Source organism: Pinus tabuliformis, chromosome 6 (genome assembly GCF_031772625.1).
Source record: "Pinus tabuliformis cultivar Carrire ecotype Pingquan chromosome 6, CPIR1, whole genome shotgun sequence".
NCBI classification, from domain to species: Eukaryota; Viridiplantae; Streptophyta; class Pinopsida; order Pinales; family Pinaceae; genus Pinus; species Pinus tabuliformis.
Genome location: NC_142292.1, coordinates 1,649,734,394 through 1,649,755,213, shown reverse-complemented (window position 1 = coordinate 1,649,755,213; position 20,820 = coordinate 1,649,734,394).

Here is a 20,820-nt window from a genome sequence, read left to right as displayed (position 1 = left end):
TTAGAGAGCAAACTGCCTGTTGTTAATGAATGTTTTGAAGAACATGAAGATGGAATTCTTGTGCTGCAGCCTGAAACAATAAGTGTATCTTACCTCTGTTTTATTGTTTACCACTATCTAATAACAGAAAGAAAGAATAGCTTAGAATTTGTTTAAACACACTCTATGCTCAATTTTCTGTTATTTCCTTATGTTTTCCTCTGAATGAATTGGTTATGAATATGAATTCCTCCTGGCTCATATTTACCCCTATTCACCTGTGTATGCCAATTATCTAGGGATTCTTAAATGCCCCTAGGTAGAGCTCTATTACCGTTAAGTTGATTGAGAGATTCTTAAATGCCTCTCATTACTTAGCATTCTTTCCATCATTTAAACCTGGAACATTGTTTCATGCACAACTATCTTTCTCCATTTTCCCTTATTGTGATCAAGGAAAAGCACCAACAGTCCTCCTCCTCGACTCCACGCCCAATGGTTTGAAACACTCAGACTGTGCTATGCCTCTCTACCTGAGACATCAATTTTCCCACCAAAGCAAAACAAAAACCTCTGAACTCAATACCTAGCCTAGAATCCTTTAAACATAGCTAAATCTGAAAGAGAGATCCCTCTCTAATTACAGGTGGGCTAAAACCTGCAGTCCAAAGTTGGTTTGTGGTTACCTCGGCCGTATCCCTTACTCCAACCTGGGGACAACCTGAGTGATAACAGGTGACATTATGCATTTTGGGTGACATTCAAAACTCTGCACAAACACCATATCCTTGACAAAACTTGATGAGTAGGTGATATCATAAGGCTTACCTCTCAATTTGATAGCCTTCCCCAAAGTTTGAAGTGGTTGGGCACCATTTCTTAGCCGCTGGACTGTGTGCGCTGCGCGCAATTCCCAGTGCACCGCGCGCCTTGTATGCACCGCACCTATGCAATATTTCAACGGCAGGCTGGCTGTGTGTGCGCCGCACCCGGTGAGTGCGTCGTGCCCCTGGTTATATGCGTCGCGCGCTCCCAAAACCTGCCTCCAATCACTCAAACTCTCCAATCTCACCCTCACACCTTTGAAATGCTTTCTCCAAGTCTTGCAAGAGCACAATGCTTTTGATTTGGGTCAAAACATGTATTTATAGCCTTGGAGGAGATGGGTTTGATTTTTGTTGAAAACCCATTTTCTAATGTTGAGTTTTGCACTTTTTCATTGACCTTTAAACACACTAATTTTCACTTTCCCTTTGACATTTTGGCTCAAATGATGAAATTTTCGGCACCTCTTTGCAGGGACTGTATGACAAAGCATTTGGCCATGTAAATCATAATTGCATCTGAAAAGTCAACTGGTGATTTTTTGGAAAATTTTGTCATAAATGACCTTGTTTGACTTTTCTTCAAAACAGAGTTTTGAAGAAGAGTCGAAGTCTCTTCAGGTGATGATGAAGCTTTCTGAACCATAGTTGTATAAGGGCCTCCCCTGGCCTGCATGGCTTGTTTCTGGACATGTTTTCAAAGACCAAATTGATGAATTCCTAGACCCAAACATAAAAATGAATTTGTCCTATAAAGGATCAGACCTTGACTGTCATGAACTTTCGGTGATTATGGACAAAGACCTGAGCCAGCAGGAGCCAGACATGAGGGAAATGATTAGCATGACTTTCTCCATCAGATCATGGCATGCCCCTAGCGAAATACAGTTGAGTGAATGGAGCGGGACACCTAAAACTGAAATGCACAAAGAGTTTTGATCCCTGACGGAGGGCTGACCAGGCCGACTCTAACAAGATGTTTAGGTTTAATCAAAGACTTATGTGTGTCATATCCTGCCAAAACAATTCTAATGGACATAGTAGTAGCTGACATTCCATCGAAATATGGCATGTTATTGTCTAGGTCTTGGGGTGCAAAACTTCAAGGATCTCTACAACTTGACATGTCTTATGCTACTATTTCAGTATTCAGTCAACCCAAGAAACTGTACAGAGAAACCTTAATGAAGTACGTTGTAAGTAGTCAGGATAAACCGCAAAATTTCCCTATCTACTCAGTTCACTCTGATATGGACTCTTTTATTCTCTACAATGCTGAAATTGATCCTTCAACTGAATTGGAAGTTTTAGCAGAACCAAAAGAAATTGCAAATGATAAATCTAGTGTTCAAATACATGAAATTTCTGAAAACAATGAGACATCAGACACCAAAGAGAAAACAAAAGAAAGAAAAGAACCAAATCTCCCTATTAAACAGATTCCTGAGACTCCTGACACAAATTATGAACATGAGATTCTCTGGCACTTGGAATTTGATGGTTCAGTTAACAAATTAGGAGCAGGAGCAGGAGTCTGGGTGCATAATCTTGAAAACGACCATGCTGAAGGCCATGCCTACAAATTAAACTTTAGATGCACCAACAATATGGCAGAATATGAAGCTCTATTGCTAGGTCTTAAACTGGTTAAGAAATTAGGAGCAATTAGGGTGTCTGTCTTAGGAGATTCTGAGTTAATAGTTCAACAGATTAAAGGACAGTATTCAACAAATGATCCCAGACTGAAGTATTACAGAGATACAGTGATAGAGATTCTCAACACATTTTTGGAAACTAAGCTTGCCAAAATCCCAAGAAAACATAATTTGCAAGCTCACAGTCTGGCAATGTTTGCCAGCACCTGCAAGTTACCATTTGAACCCAATCATCAGTTCACAACTGAGATTAGACATAGGCCAGCTATAACAGACAATTTAAAGAACTGGTGAGTGTTTGATGGTGATAAGTAAATTAACAATTTTTTGACTTTAGATGAGGAATTTTGTAACATAAACATAGATGTAGATACAGTAAATGAATTTGATCAAACCAACAAGATAGAAACAAACATTTCAGCAGAAAGTGCAACTCAAATGCTGCATCCAACAAAATTTACCAAACAGGAAATGCAGGAACTTCAAGAGATGGATATTGATGAAATTGTTGAAGGAGAATCTGAAGTAATCAATTTAAAAGACAATCATTTGCCTCAGGGATTAACACCTTTGGAAGATCTTTTTGATTTCAATGATATTCCTAAGAAACCCAAGATGGAACCCTTAAGAGCAGATATTGAGGACTATAATTTGGGAACTGAGGATGATCCTAAAATAGTGAAGTTATCCAAATCCTTGCCCCCTGACCAAAAACTCAAATATGTTGAGCTAATGAGAGAGTTCCAAGATGTTTTTGCCTGGAGTTATGAAGACCTGAAATCTTATGACACCTCCATAATTCAACATACAATACCTCTGAAGGAAAACCAGAAACCATTCAAGCAAAAGCTTAGAAGAATTAATCTTGTACTTCTGCCCTTAATTGAAAAGGAAATCAAACGAATGTATGAAGCAGGAATAATTGCTCCTATCAGGTTTTCAGAGTGGGTGTCTAATTTAGTACCCACTAGGAAGAAAACTGGAGAAATCAGATTATGTGTCGATTTAAGGAATGTTAATAAAGTTTCTCTGAAGGACAACTACCCCTTGCCTAAGATGGATCACATTTTACAGAGGGTGGTAGGAGCCTCTAGGATTTCACTCTTGGATGGGTTCTCAGGCTATAACCAGATCCTGGTTCATCCTGATGACCAGGAAAAGACTGCATTTACAACACCATGGGGTACATTCAAATATGTTAAAATGCCATTCTGGCTTAAAAATGTAGGGGCAACCTTTCAGAGGGAAATGGACATAGCGTTCGCTAAGGAAATCCATGATTTCTGGTTATATATCTAGATGACCTGACTGTTTTTTCTAAATCAGACCAGCAACACTTGGATCATTTGAGACAAGTATTCTTGAAATGTAGAAAATATGATATTTCCTTAAATCCTAAAAAGTCATTGTCTGGTCTAGAGGAAGGCAAACTTTTAGGCCATATCATCTCTAAATAAGGCATCAGAATAGACCCTGCTAGAATAGAAGCTATTCTGCAAATACCCCACCCAGAAATGTTAAAGAACTTCAAGATTTCCTAGGAAAGATCAATTTTTTGAGAAGATTCATTTCAAATTTAGCTGAATTAATTAGATTTCTTAATAATATGTTGAAAAAGGATTCTAGTATTAGTTGGACAGTTGAAGCCAAGCAAGCTTTTGAGGAAATTAAATGGCTTTGACTAGAACATCGGTCCTCACAAGTCCAAAGTTTGATAGAGATTTCATAATATTTTCCTTTGCATCAGAACACACCATAACTGTTGTTTTACTACAAAAGGATGACCAGGGATGTGAAAAACAATAGCCTCTTTTAGTAAAGCACTTACGGATGCACCTCTAAAATACAAAATCATGGAAAACAAGCTTTTGCACTGGTAAAAGCTATTAAATATTTTAGAGTCTACATATTGTATTCCCATGTAATAGCATATGTGCCAAATGTTGTTGTCAAAGACATCTTAACTCAAGATGGAATTGAGAGCAAACGAGGTAAATGGACTGCAGCTATATTGGAATATGATATTGAAATAAGACCTACAAGGCTTATTAAAGGACAGGGATTGGCTAAAATCATGACTGAAACAAATTGTCAAGCCCTAGACATTAATGAATTGGATAATGAACAGGAGATGGCGACTCCATAGATAAGCCAGACCTTCTTAGATTCACCATGGTATGCTGATATAACATATGTATTATTAAACCTGCAGGCTCCTCCAGGGTTATCCAAGACAAAGAAAAGATTCTTAAAACTGAAAGCTGCAAAATTTTGTATTTTAGATAATGCTTTATCTTGGAAAAATAATGAAGGTATTCTATTGAATTGTTTAGTAAAAGAAGAAGCTGATAAGGTTCTCCAAGAATTTCATGCAGGAGATTGTGGTGGGCACCTTTACTGGAAGGCAACTACAGACAAGATCCTGAGGGCTTGATTTTATTGGCCAACCTTGTTCACTGATGTAAAAAAAATTGTCACTTCTTGCCATAAATGACAAATTTTGAGGGGCAAAAGAAAACTACTACCTTACCCCTGAGACCAATCTCCACAGAAAAACCCTTTCAACAATGGGGTTTAGACTTCATTGGGGAAATACATCCTCCATTCTCTGGTCAACATAAATAGATTCTCACTACCACAGATTATTTCACTAAATGGATAGAAGCCATTCCCTCTAGACAAGCCAATGATACTGTGATTATAGGATTTTTAGAAACCAACATCTTGTCTAGATTTGGCTGTCCTGAGAAGATCATAACTGATAATGCTGCTGCCTTTAAATCCAAGAAAATGATAAGTTTCTGTAATAAATACCATATCACTCTAGCCTATTACCCTCAAGGTAATGGTCTAGCTGAGTCTTCCAATAAAAGCCTAATTAACATCATTAAGAAATTATTGGAAGAGAACAAGAAAAACTGGCACAAGAAACTTACTAATGCACTATGGGCAGACAGACTTACTACAAAGAAATCCATTGGGACTAGTCCTTATGAATTAGTCTATGGCATGGAGGCTGTATTTCCTTCATCTTTAGGAGTTCCAGTAATGAAACTACTTCAGGAAGCTCAAGTGGAACCCAATGACATTCAAAGGAGAATAAATCAGAATATCCATTTGCAGTAACCAGAGAGGAAGTATATTAGAGATCTCAAGTGGTACAAGAGAAACTTAAGAAAATATTTGATAAAAGAACCAAGGTAGAGGACTTCTACATTGGAGATAAATTTTTAAGATGGGATTCCAGAAGAGAGGACAAGGGAAAAAATGGGAAGTGTTATCAGAAAATCACTACTGAGGGCTGCAACCAAGCAAGATTTTATGTAACTCTTTCAACCTAACTTTAGACCAAAGATTAGCCTCTTTGATCAGAGAGGGCTCTCTCACAAACTCTTGATAAAATCCTTCACTACAATAGATGTCTAACAATTTATTCATTCATGAAAGCAAAGCTGGTTGGAAATATATCAAACTGGTTCTCATTGGGCTATGGAGTCTCATATATTAAGTAAACAAGGAAAACATAGTCATCTCATGGAAGTCAAGGCTCTTTGCATCACCTGTCAAACATACTCCATCAAAACATAGCTTGCCAAAACACACAGAAGTCAGAGCATAAGATTATGAATTCTGAGTGATTGTGTTACAACAAGGCTATAAAATAACATAAATATAAAACACCATCATTATATTTGAACACAATAATCCATTGAGAATCTTGAGTAGAGATCAACACTGTTTTACTATTACTGTCAAAAAGGTCTTACAATGGCCCAAACAACTCTGTTTTTCTATAAAATGTCCAACCCTTTCTACATCCAACATTGATCCATATATAGGCAAGCAAAAAAAATCACCTCGAGCTTCCTCCTCCAGCATGAGGAGAGCCTCGAAGGTGGCTATTGACTATCCCTATCTAGTGCATAACTAATTTATTAATTACATAATGGCTAAACTGAAATTACAAATGGTTTTCATTTAATAAAAATCCAAAATCCTTGCTCCTCGTATCATGATGCTTTTCTGGCTCTTGACACATGTCCTTTTGCTGCTTGGGTTGAAGTATATTGAAGGGAAGTACACTGAACGAACTATCTTTGGATTCTGTTTGCGTGGATGGTTCATTAATTGACCAAGAGATGTGCTCTATTTTTACGGTCTTTGTCTCCCATTATCCTTCATCACTTAAATCACATGTCCCCTGCTCTTTAATTCTTCTCAAAAACGCATATCATCATACTTATTCAATGAGATGGAAGCCTTCTGAGCTGAACATGTGTTCAAACCAAATCACCGAAGACTATAACAAAAACCCTAATAATTCGGTCATAAAGTGACTTTAGGAAGACTTTAACAAAAGACAAAAATTTCACCTTTTCCTTAAATACTCACACCTGTCACCTTTTGAATATCTGAATAGCTTTGTATAATCTCCATGCTGGCCTCGAGTCATCCCTTTAAGACTTGCTGACCTCAGCATTCAATCTCAAATTTCTCACATAAACAGTCATCTACAGCAGTTTCGTAGCGCGCTACGAAACTGCTGTAGGCAATCAAAACTAAGCATATGAACTTAAAGCAACAATGACTGAAATCTGTGATTTCTTCAGCTATTTTACACAGGTGTAAGGACTTCAAAAAGTTTCAAAAAAGTTTCAAAATGATGACAGCCAAAATTTGGAAGGCAAATTTCCCCTTGGATCAATTAGCTAGTTTGCCTAGCTTTCTCTTCAAGCTGCTAACTTCTTCCTTTAATGCTTTGATTTCTGATCTCAGGCTCATGCTCATCTTTCTGACATGTTTGGCTTGTTTGATGGCTGAAACCGTCCAGGTGTACACCTCAGCCACTGCATCTACCTGACTAGCAAAGCTTTTGCTACCTTTCATTACAGCTACGAAACTGTTATTCTGCCTGAAAATAGCTCTTGGGACAGAGCTCATAGCTTCTCACAGAAAACGTATTTGGAAAAACTAAAGGAGGTTTTTGTGAACCAACCCCGTTCTTAACAAAAACCTCTTTTGGTTTTTTGAAAAACTACTCCAGCTGCCAGAATCGATCCTTGAAAAAGATGTGTAAAACAGGAAATTAAAAACTGCATCTACAGCAGTTTTGTAGCGCAACTTTAGTCATTCGATTCTCTCAGCTCGTAACGGATTTGAGGAAACTGAAAGAGGTTTTTCTAGTTCAGTAGGTTAGGAATAAAAACCTCTTTCAATTTTCGAAAATACGCTTTTATCTGCTCTAAATACCTCCTGGAAGTTGACAACTTAAAACAGAGAAATATGCCTTGTTTCAATATCATGATGACAGGACCTTGAGTCAACACATGAAGCCTGAATGCAAACATTTGTTACAATATCATCTGCTAGTTCAGTGCCAACGGTCAAAAGTCAAGTTTGCTTCAATTTGTCCGGGAGGGAGAAAGCAATGTGTGCTTGAAATCATAATCCTTGTAATAGCTGTCCAGCTTAGGGTAAACTTGTGGTAAATAAAAGCGAAGATGATTTAGCATAGACAAGTATTTTGGATTTCGATACTTCAAATTGGAAAAACCCGCTGCTAGAGTAGTTGGATGATCTGCCTTAAAATAATCTTCTTTCATTGCTACAGATTCAAGCTGCCTTAGAACTGGACAATAGGAAGAATTTAGCCATTTGAAATCATCAACATTTTCAACATGTATTGTAGCTTTGCTTGGAGGGTTTTCTAAAAACCACATCTTCATAGCCAAAATTCAATCTATCCGTTACAAGATGAAAACCATGTTTTTCAGGTTCCTTGGCATTGCAATGAGTTCATAGATGATGGTCACAACTTTTCTGAGAGAGGATTCCTCATCACCTCCATATGCTGGCTTTACATTTTCCCCTGTTGTAGGACTCACCTTGCCAGCTAACATCCCATACAGTTCAAATGCCATATGATGGTAGATATAACAGAGGCACTCTGGCATAAACCGTAGGTTTGCAGCCTTCCCCCAAATAAGAAGGTATAATCCCATATAAAGAATTTTCCGCTGCTGCAAATCCTGTTGGATGTTGGGTAACCAAAAGCTGGATTCACGTCCTAAATACTTGTGCCATTTCCTGTGAGATTCCCACTTGATGCAGATTTCTGAAAGAAAGCAGAACTCTGTACAATAGGCACGCTATGATATTGACCTCCACTAGATACCAGAACTTTGACCAATATAGTGGGATTATAGAGAAAGCCTTGAAGATGAAAAACACAGCTGTATTATTTGTATATTGATGATAATAACCTGCACTGTGACATGTTGCGCCAAACATTCCCACAGAAACCCATAGAAGACAAAAGTGATATGTGTGAATTATGGTTTCGGACAAATTCCCAGTTTTGTAGCGCGCTACGAAACCACTAAACCGTTAGCGCTGCGAAACTGTTAAAAGAATTCTGGCGCTGCGAAAACACCCTGACTTTAAGCTAGACTAAAAAATTTTGACAACAGCATTTTTAGTGATAACAGGAAGTTTGACTTCCTATGGAAAGAACCTTTTGTTATCCATGCTTTACAAGGGAACAATACCTACTATCTCAAAAACTTGGATGACACAGAGACAGAAGAAGGGCCAGTTAATGGTCGAATGCTGAAGCATTACTATGATCCCACTTTTTAATGTATTCTGATTTTAACATGTAAATACTATATCCTTGGTAATGTCACAGTTTGGATTGGATAGTAACTTGATGGAGTTGAAGCCTGAAGAGAAGGCCCTAAGCTTCAAAAGGATTACTGTCATACATACAATAAAGCAACCAGTAGAAGGAGATTTCAGAGCACAGTCAAAGTTATTTAAAAGGCCATCTAACCTACTGTTCTTGACTTTCCACCAGGAAAAGCCATCCCCAAGTGGAGCCAGTGTTATGCTCCTATACCAATAGGTGTCATATTTCATGATTGACTTGATGAGCTCTGTAATATGTTCATACATTTTCTTGTTGCAAAGGTTTTCCATATTGTCAAAAAATCAAAAAATTTAAAAAATGTAAAGAGGGTATACCCTAAAAGAAAAATCAAAGGGTAAAAAGAATAAAATGGTCGAAAAAAAAATGAGAAGAAATGAACCCCAAACAAAAATAGACCAGGAAAGTGTGCAAGTCTAAATGCCACTACTATTTCATTTTCTGTAATAAGTAATTGTGTGCAACTTGTTACTCTTATGCCACAATTGATGAAGAGTCAAACTGTTCAAACTTGGCTCATTCATTTTTCAATTTAATGCTGTAGAGATAGAGAAATAAATCTGACCAAATAGTTTAATCTTGGCAGATAAGTAGATAGGTAGAGTAAATAAAAGGAGCTCAACAGTTTAATCTAAGCCCTTGGATGTAATAAGGTTAGATTTAGATAGACTTCCATATGTAAAAGAAAAAGTGTGATAAGGGTTTGCCAGTCTAAGTGCACCCTAATAAAGAAGAAAAAATGTCAGGCTAAAGTAGGTAGGGTAGGTAGATGATGTTGTAGAATGATACTTGTGATGAAAATGCTTCTAAATGTGTTGATCTTTACTTTTCTCACAATTGCAAGGCATACATTACACTTGATGCAATTCAAGCAAGGCAAGGATAAATAACTAACTTCCATTCACATTTTCCCCTAAAGATTTCACTAATTCTCCCTAAAAAGTATTAAGGACTTTGAAAATCAAAGGGGCTCAGAGCATTTCTCTGACTTCTGAAGGGACCGGACCCTCGGCCCAATGATCTAAAAGCCTAAGTACTCAGAAATCATTCATCCATCATTTCATAAATTTCATAAATTGTGCCTAAGTAAAACCCTATTTACTTAGGAAAAATGCAAATACTTCTCATATAACCCCTTTTTTCATCCTTAGCCTAAGTTTAAATGTGAATTTTTAACGTTTTAACTTAGCGCCTGCTCATTATATTTATTCATATTAACTTTTAACATTTCTTATATAATTCCCATATAAGCTTTTCCCTTTCCCGTATTATGTAATTAAATAAAATCCCCGCATTACTATATACTCCGCCCCCCGGTTAGTTATAACCATAGTCATAATGTAAAATAGGGATTAATAAACTTATTTGAAGTTTGTTAATAACCTTCCCCGCCTCTCTATAAACGGGATTAATTAACCATCTGAGTTAGTTAATAACCATAACCCTAACCAATAGAATCACATCCGATACGATTAAAACGCTATTAATTATATCGGGCCCCGCATCCATTAAAACCCCACCATTTCCAAAGCCCGTCAGCCGTCCGATCTCGGCCTTTACATCCGACGGTTAACAATCATATCGCGACCACCCTTCTCGCCTCGGGATCGCCGGACGGTTTTCCGCCCGTACCCTTGCCACGCGTCGCATGCTCCATATGCTCGCTTGCCCTCCGTCTGAAACCACTCGACGCCAAAAGTGGTGCGGGGAAACCGCTTACCACCCTTCGCATAACGACAAAACGTCCCATCATGCTGACGTCATCCACCCAATAAATTCCAAAAAATACTTGCCAAACCAATTTCCGTTAAAAGGGAAATAAAATGTCATTTTTGTTGTGATGCGTTGCGTCCTGTGCTCCATGCAAACCAACATTCAGTCGACTGTACAAGCGTTCAGTCCGCCAACCGGCCAGAAAAACCATAGCAACGAGCTCTACCGTCCATCATTGAACCTGCGAGTACACAGTTTATCTATTTAATCCAGGTATTTATCCATTTTTCCCTTTAACCTTGCAATTTCTGTTTTTCACTGAGAATTTTACTAGTGAAAGCCAAAATTCGAGTTAAAAACAGTCTGTAACCACCATAAAAAGACCCTAAGCCTGCTGTTTACTCCATTTTTTCCCAGAAAGCCCCAATTCCAGTTTGAATACACAAGAACCAAACATGGAAACTCCTATAGCCCTGAATGTCGCACCCATAAATGCACCTCACAAAGACTTAGATTATCTACCTCTTGCAGATAAAGATTTTCAAATAAAAGATTTATCTAGTGACAGGAACCGTCTTCAGACCTTCTGCCAACTCAGAGAAAGCTATCTAAACAAGTCTGACATCTTTGGACTATGGGAATCTAATCTTCCCATGTATTTCCTCCCCTCAGTCCATGTTTTCCCAGAAATAATTCATCATTGTTGTGCCAACTATGACCCTGTCCACAGAGCAGTTATGTCCTCATCCCAGAATGTTCTTTTTCCCATAACTGTTAAGTCCATTAATGAAATGATACAGTTCCACTCCACTGAGCCCCTTGCTCCTCTTTCCATGGGGTATCTACTTGAAAAAGCTTCTCAATTTCCCACATCAGAGATAAGCCGTATTGCTCAGACCTTCATGCTGCCAAAGCATTAGCCTAAAGGTCTACCTCCTTATCCGCAGACCTTTTTCACTGACACTGGCAGACTCATTATTGAAATGATATCCCTGATCATGGGATTCAATTCCAGTGAATATGTTGATGACATCACCTTAGTTTTAATGTCAATCTTTACTCCAGGATAGCCCCCTGCTGTCAGATATGACTATGCCACTTTCATTGCCAACAAAATCCATGATCAATTCATAAGTTTGGATAGGGAAGGAGTCTTCAAATATACATCTTTTATATACCATCTTTTGTTGTATCATCAGCCAGACAGCTTTCCTTTCCCTATCAGGAAATTGGACTCAAAATGAAATCGAAAGTCTGTGATTTTTTGGAGTTCCATCTTCCATAAAACTAGTGAGTCCCCTTACACTTATGATGAGTTCATTGACTAGTTTGTACATCCAACAACCACTTTATTGATAGGAGTTCCCCCTCCTAGGATCACTGGTGACATGAAGAAGATTCTGCAGCTCTCTAAACAGTACAGGATAGGTGATTGGTACCTATATGAAAATCACATAGAAATTAGAATGTATGGGTGTGAACTTTGCCCTTTCAAATTGCTTAAATATGTGCCCATGAGATTATTTGCACTAGAATATTTCAGACAGATCATGAGTGCAGAATTAACCCACTTTTATAATGCAAAGAAAAAGGCTCAGCTAAGAATCAAAAACCAATTAGGCCCTTTTGTCATCAATTCTAGGGATGCCTGGCAAGAAGCTGAAAAGATTTTACAAGACCACCTTAGATTGAAGAAAAGCTTGTGGTGGGTGCCATATGACCCAAATAGTTTCATAAGTGACAAAAGGGTAAGAAACAGGCTGTCAGTTTATATACATCATAAGATCCCAGAAATTGAACAGTTTGCAAATCAGGATGAATGGGTAGAAGGGACCCTAGTAGAAGAGATTAGTGAATAGGAAAAGATGGAAAATACTATGAGAGATCTTGAGAAAACCCTTGACTTGGATTCTTTTGGGCAGGTATTTTTCCAGCTATCTCAAGGGCCAGAAAAGGGGACATCCATTGCTGGAACTTCTCAACAGCCTCCACTGGAAGTCAACATACCAGCCACAGGCACACCTAAAGGGAAGGAAGTAGAGACCACAGAACAACCCACAATGACAGATCAGCCTGAAAAGTCCAAAGAACAGGGTCAAGAACCAACTCCTCCACCTCAAACTAAAGCAGTAGAAACTCCAGTGTTGCAAACTCCTCTAAATGAGGAAAGAGGCAGAAAGAGGGACAGGGAAACCACTACTCCTGCCAGCAGACCCATGGAATAGCCTGGGACTAAAAGACAAAGATTGAATCCTCTGTCAGAAGAGGAAATGATGAAAGAAACTATAGACAACCACAGAGAAGAAAGGGTAGTGAGCCAGCAAACTTCTCCAATGGCAGAAACATCTCTTAGCTCACAGAGGCAAGAACTAGAAAAGCAACACAGTGCAGAAGTATCATCCACCATGCCACAAAGAAAACATGCATCAGACATCAAGAAGACATTTACAGAGATAAAAGCCAAGAATGATCCAGTAAGGCTTCAAATTTATAGTCAGTATCTGAAGATGGCCCCCTCAAACCAACAGAGATTGATGTCAGCTTATGATATTAAAGAAGACAAAATGATAATGAGTTATTTTAAGCCAAAGGTGCAGCAACCCCAGTCAACAGCAGATTTCATCAGAAAAAATTTGGAGGTCCTAGCCAAAGATATTCATCCTTTGGACCAGATTGAACTTCATAAACAGACTGGGGAAATGGTCTATTCCACACTGACTGAAAAAGCAATGATGGCCCATCAGCTACAAAATTCCTTGGATAATACAGCTGCTCAACTTCACTTGGAAAAAGCATCCTCCCTAGCCAAAGATAAAAGAAATAAATCATTAGAAGAAATCATTATTGGATTGGGACATGATCCCAAAGATGCTAAACACATACAGGCTTTGATTAAAAAGAAAGAAGAGGACATTGCTGCCCTAAGGAAATAGCTGAAACTTCCTCCTTCAAGACATCCTCAGACAACAGAAGTCGTACAATAGAAATCAGAAGAAGATATGATGGACCTTCTCCTAAAACTTAATGAAAGATTAAATAATACAAAGTAGGCATTAGAGAAAGCACTGAAGGAAAAGTAGGGAGAGTCGACCTCCCAGCCTCCTGAAGTAATTCCTACAGGTACATCAACAGCAGTCCCTTCTGCACTTGGAACAACAGTAGCTCCAAATGTCCCAGCAGCCACAACAGAGGCAATCACAGGTACATCAACAGCAGCAACAGGTAGCAGCACTAATTTAAGCACAGAAGAGCTCATCAAGGCCATGGAAGAACTGAAATTACAAGTTACTGAATTAAAACAAGCAAAAGAACAATTGGCCAATATAGAAAAGAAGTATGATGCTTCAAAAATAAGTATTGCAGAAAAAACCAGGGAGATTAAAGCCTTAGAAAAGAAAGTTAAAGCATTAGAACAAGAGCTCACTTTTGATAAGCCCCTGGCAGAGATCAAGAAAATCCTTTGGGCCAACATCATTCAATCTATAAATGATGTGTGGGCATCTATCCAGGTGATTTATGAACAGATTGATTTAGTGAGAGCAGCACATGTAGAAATTCAAAGAACAAGAGCAGAGTTAGGACAAATGCCTGAACTGGCCAATAGGCTAATACTTTTTTTAATAACAGAAATAGGGAACAACTGGAAGCACTTGGCATCCCAGACAGGACTGACACTATTTTGGAAATCAAAAGGGTGCTAACTAAAAGAACTTTGATGCAGAATCTAGAAAGAAGATGCCAGGATATGCAGGTGGAAATCAATTCTTTTATGGAGAAGTTCACAATTTTGCAAAATAAAGGGCTACCAAGTCCTTTGGTCAATGACAGGTTAATGAAGCGCATTAATTATGTAGATAAATTGAATAAGTATTCTAGAGATCAAGCTAGTTCATCAACAAGTGCATCAAGAATAAAAGCACTTCCTACAGGTCGAGTTCTCTATGACAGCTTGGAGAACTTATTCTATATTGAGCATGAGGTAAAGCATTTGTTTCAACTCCAGCCTAATTTTTTCAGATATACAAAAACTGATGAGAGTCTGAGGAAACTCTAGAAACACAAATTGCCAGAGCAAAATTGGTGGGAGGACATATTGAAAATTTTGTAAATTTACTTTTGGTAAAATGTAAATTTTGGGCTTTTACCGTAGCAGGATGAACAAAGATGAAGAGAGGTCAAATAGGTCGAAGTGTATCAGAACAGGTGAAAAGTATTGGTCAAAATTATGCAGCCAACACAGAGTTACTAAAGAGGAAAACTGCAAGCCAAATAAAAGGGCCTGCCTCCAGCACATTCAGCGAGAGTAGGAACAGTAAATCATCAGTTCACCTTTCTCCTATCTTCGAGACTAAGTGTCTCTATTTTTCTGTAAAAATAATTAGTCATCACTAGAATATATCTCACTCTGTTATGAGATATTTTTGTAAATATTTTTTGTATAAATACCACCTCAATTGGAGTATTGAGTGTGGATTCTTAGATATTGCTGTAACATTGACTATTTTGGAATAAAGTGTTGTTTGGACCAACTTTGTGGCTTGCTGGATGAAGAATTGAAGCTAAGGACTTTTCTCAGAATTCTTGAATCAAACATCGGATCAATAAGTTCATCTATACCTTGTGTTTTACAGTTTTCCTTGTTTAAAGTATCATCTATGTTTCACCTCTGAATGATAAATGAAAAATAATAACTCAGAATTTGCTTAATTACACTCTATTTTCAATCATTATTATTCTCAATGTTTTCTTCTAAACTAGTATAAACAACGAATTCTTGATTGCTCATGTTTCCTAGTTTTTCATTTTAAACATTTAGTAAAGAATTCTTAGTTTCTCTTTACTAATGGTTAGTCATATTCTACTCATTTAAAGTATGTTAAAGGATTCTTAGCTGCCCTTTAACCCTTTAAGCCCATTCCACCTCTCAGTCCTTGATTGTTCCCTGTTTGACTACCTTGCTCTGTTAAACCATCATTTGTGAAGAAACCAATTCTAGTTAAGCCATTTTCTTTGACTCCATTAGCCCAATGGATTAAGCTACCCAGTCTTACCCCTTTACTATTGAATCTCACCACCCAAATTCAAACAAAACCCCCAAACTTCACAACTAGCCTAAGACCTTCAAAAACAAAGCTAAATCATAAAGAGAGAGCCCTCTCTGAGTACATATTGGCTAGAATCTATACTTAAAAGTTGGTTTGTGGTTACCTCGGATTTACTTTCCCCTTCTTGCAACTCTTGGGAAAATCTGAGTGATAACATAAGGCACACAAAGATCGACCATGTTTTAGGAATGTTGATTATGTGCATGTATATAAAATAACATATAAATTGATTTATGTGATTATGAAAAATCAATTGATGAATCTTTATGAATAGGTTTGCAGCAAATAAGGTGTTCAAGCACAAGTCTAGACCCTCTAGATGAAACACAACTATCTACAACAAAGGTTGGGGCCCCAAATCTCAAATCAAGGGTGCAATCCCAACCTACACATGCTTAGAAGAAGAGGATGGACAAGTCCCAACATATGCACTCTTAAGAGAATAACGCGTAAGCATGAAATCACCATTTGATTCACTATCATATCACCAATGAGATATGGGCTATCACTCATAGACTATGTAAAATGCAACAATGGATTGGAGATAACACAGAGGCATTAAATGAATGGACTAAAACTAGAACATAAGACAAAATTTTGGTTTTAGAGGTGATCTGCTCCATTTGGCTAGCTCAAAACAATGGTGTATTTCGAAATAAACCTCCAAACGTCTACAAGATTTTCTACATGTTGAAGGAAAGCATTACCTTATCATGCACCTCACTAAAGACAAGGCTTCCTTCCACTCTCATACCTTTGAAATACAATTCTAAAATTTCTAGAGGATATTTTAATTATCCATTTTTAAGGTCACAACGAAGCCAGAAACCACATTGGTGTATGAGACCCGCTTACTTTTGGGACAGGGGATCCACCTTCGCACAATGATTTGACCTCTAAGTCAATGAAGGCATACATACTCTACCCCCTCTAGTTTTGAACCTGTGACCTCTTAGGAGGAAACACATCCTCTTAACCATTAGGCCCACTCAAGCTAGATATAGTGGATTTCTCCTTAAGGTCTCTTTTACATAATGAGCGATTACATTGGAAGTAACATCATATAGGAAATAGAAATGACCCTGGAAACAATATTAAGAACTAATATCACTTCCTTGAAATAGGAATGACCCTGGCATTTCTATAATCAGAGAATCACTTGAAAATTTAGGCTAAACAATATTAAAGTAATGTCTTGAACACCAAGAACCAAGAGCCTTATCACCCTATAATAAAGAGACCTATGAAAGATCAAATTTACAAAAAATATCTGCAAGATAACATCCATGTACACAATTCTACCAAAGAAAACATATATAATACCAAAATCAATTGAAAAGCATGATATGGGACTTTCAAATTTGAAAACTAGTTGAGAAGCATGGGATCAGACTTCCAAGATTTTATGTGGATTTTATATAACAATTATCTGAATGGAGGTTCTCGCAAGATGGCTTAAATGTCCAAGGATGAAATGATAGGAGAAAAGCTTTGCCAAAAATTGAAAATAATCCTTTCACTATTCTTTCCCAAGGGATTAAGCCAGTTGTTTATATAAACACTTCAGTTAATATTGTTGTATACCACTTCAATTAATATTGTCTTCTCAGTGTCAATATTAGAATAGAGAACAACCATTTTTTCTATATACAACCATGATTACAAATATCCCAAAGCTTCTATGGAAAACCCACAGACCAGAGGTTATAAAAGGCCAACGAGGTTTGGGCACTTCTAAAATCACAAGTGCAAGAAATCGATTATTACCTTGGAAGCTCAAGTTGGGTAGGACTAGTGGGACTCACATCACCTTCCACGACATATATTATAGAATCTTCAAAGCTAAACTAGTTGTCCTTGATTTTGCTACATGAAACTGTTAAACTACTGACATGTCCAAAGATAATTTCGTAGCAGCTAGCGATTCTAAAAACAAAACTTCTTTATCAGAATAATGGTCATTTTACCAATATGTCACAATAAATTGCAATAAATAGCTATGGCAAAATCAATTGAAGAGAAGGCACACAGTTTTCTTTCAATGCAACTTACTCTGAGACAACAAAAATATGCAACATTTGATCAAACTTTGTTGTATCTAATAAAAATAGAAGTTGGAAACAAAATTCCACGCTAAAAAGGTTTTTATCAACTCTAGTCTAACTTAGTTGCCAATAAAATGCAGGATTTAGTCCAACTTAGTTGCCTCTAATTAAAATAGAAGTTGAAAACATAATTCTGAGCTAATAGATTTTGACAACTCTAATTTAATTTCATTGTAACTGTAAAATAAACCCCTAGAGCATGGGAGAATAAGCATGGACCTCTTGTTGTATTCTTAAGCCGTAGGTGACTAGCTATAATACATAGTCTACATTCTTTGAACAAGAAAGAGAGTGGAAAGCCTAAAGAGACAAGCCCGTCTGTATCAATACTCCATCTTACTAGCCTTGGTCCAAAAACTAGCTTTAAGAAAGTATCCATTGGAGTGAAGATTGTCTTAAGCATCCATAGAGTTCAAGTCCTATGAACTGACTTCCTTAAGAGCTCTGAGCTTATTCTGTAGTGTAAGCCTATGACACTTGCATTGGCGAATGTGGGCTCCATTGAAAAATGTAACGATCTTTGTAAGAGGCTTTCTGTTTTGTTTGCAAAAGAACTTAAGGATGTTGTCTGTAATAATCTTAAATTGCTTAAGAACACTGATCCATGTGTTGAAAGAATGGATTTCCTTATCGAGGAAATGGTTTCTACTTTTGAGAAATGACAGTCTCAAAAGGAAGCGATAAATGCTCTCCCTCTTTATCCAAATGAACAAGTCATGTGGGATGAAAGTGTTGTACCCAACATTAATTACATTGGTGAAGGATGCTTGGCTCTTCCAAAACTTAATCTACAGTTTCTAACTCTCCATGACTACCTCCTGAGGAATTTCAATCTTTTTCACTTGGAATTGACATAGGAAATTGAGAATATATCCAAGATGTGTTGCCTCGACTAGTAGCATATATTAATAATGAGGGAGAAACTCACTTTCGAGGATGGTCTAGGATGGTTGTTCCAATCAAGGAGTTCAAAATCACCGAAGTAAAGCAACCAAACATTGGAGAGGTGAAACCATCCGCTGTTACTGTAAAGGTTACATACAGTGTTTCAAGATACACATCACAAATAAGGTATGAATGGAATGGGCTCAAGGAACATGATGTTCTCTTTTTGTTATCTGTACGTCCTTTTTTAGAGCCGTTTAGTGGTTAAGAAGCATCAAAATTAAGTGTCCCAAAAAGGTTTTGGCTCCAGTATGTACGTGGATGTGAAGTCATTGAGATTAGGGATGAGGATGGCAACCTTATGAATCAATTTACAGGAAGGATAGAAAAATCCAAATGCATGAATTGAAGAACTATGACAAAATGTGACAGAGCATTTGGAGGTAGGGGGAAACAGAGTTTTCATCAAATTCTACAGATTTGTCAATGGGAGAAAGAGTGAGTCTATCACAAATTTGTACCAGTTTGAAATAGTATAATAAGTCACAAGGAAATAGATTCCAAAATTCTAAGGGAGCAGAGTTTCGAGGCATAAAATCTGTAGCTCTAGATTTCAAATCAACAAATCATGCACAACTAAATCAAAAGCATTCAAGGTTAAACACAAAGAAATAGCTTTAGGACCCACTCCAACAGTAAAACAAATATCAAAAATGCGAGAATTGTTTATTTTTAATTTTTAAGATGTTTTCAGGGTTCCCAATAAAATGGCTATAAATCAGTTATCTCATTAAAACAAAGAACATGATCCAACAACTTAAAACTAATGCTAAAATAAATATAATGAAGCTTGTCTTTGTAGAATAAGAAAGACAAATGAACCATAATCAAGACGATATTAGCAACAGATAATTCCCAGAGAGACTCACCCCAAACAGATTCTGCATCGGTGTTAGATTTGAGATTTTCTCTTGAATCCTTCTTTGTTTATGTCTCAAGCTTCATGAGATGCAACAAGATAGAGACCTCGTTTAGGTTAAAAAGCTAAAATCAACAAAATCTTGAGCAAGAAAATTAGAATATTGGGGGTACACCCAAACACCTCTAGGCTTTCAAAGCTACAAATATAATGGACTCTGAGAAATAATGTTTTGCATGTCCTTGCTTTAGAAAATGAATAACAGGAAATAAGAACTATAAAGCATCTAAACCTAACCATTTTCCATACTACTGATAAATTGAATATATTGAGAACTAAATATAGCTACATAACAATTCATGGATAATTTGTTACATAATAAAGAAAAGACTAATAAAATCATATGCAAGAAGCTAAAAACTGTAGTGAACATTTATAAAAGGAACTAGACTATCATTTGCACCAGATGTTGCAAAGGAAATGTCGTAAGGCATAAATTAAAGAATCATTGTGACATATAAAGAATTGTTGAAGATGAAAAATAGCAGGTAAAGGGTAAAGAGTTAGTACCCAATGCCCATTGCATTAAATAGGTCTTGTTCTTTTTGGAAACTTTTTGGCTATGACATCTGGCCAAAAGCAACTTCCCATTTTTAGCAGGCTATGGAATGACTTCAACTAGAAGGAAACAATACTGGATACTATTGCAGGTATGAAAATGAAAATTAGTACGTAAAGGGTAAAGAGCTAGTACCCAATGGCCATTGCATTAAATAGTTCTTGTTATTTTTAGAAACTTTTTGGCTATGACATCTAGCCAAAGAAAACTTCCCATTTTTAGCAAGCTATGGAATGAGTTCAACTAGAAGGAGACAATACTGGATACTATTGCAGGTATTAAGGAGCAGAATGTTGTCCTCACTAGTAAG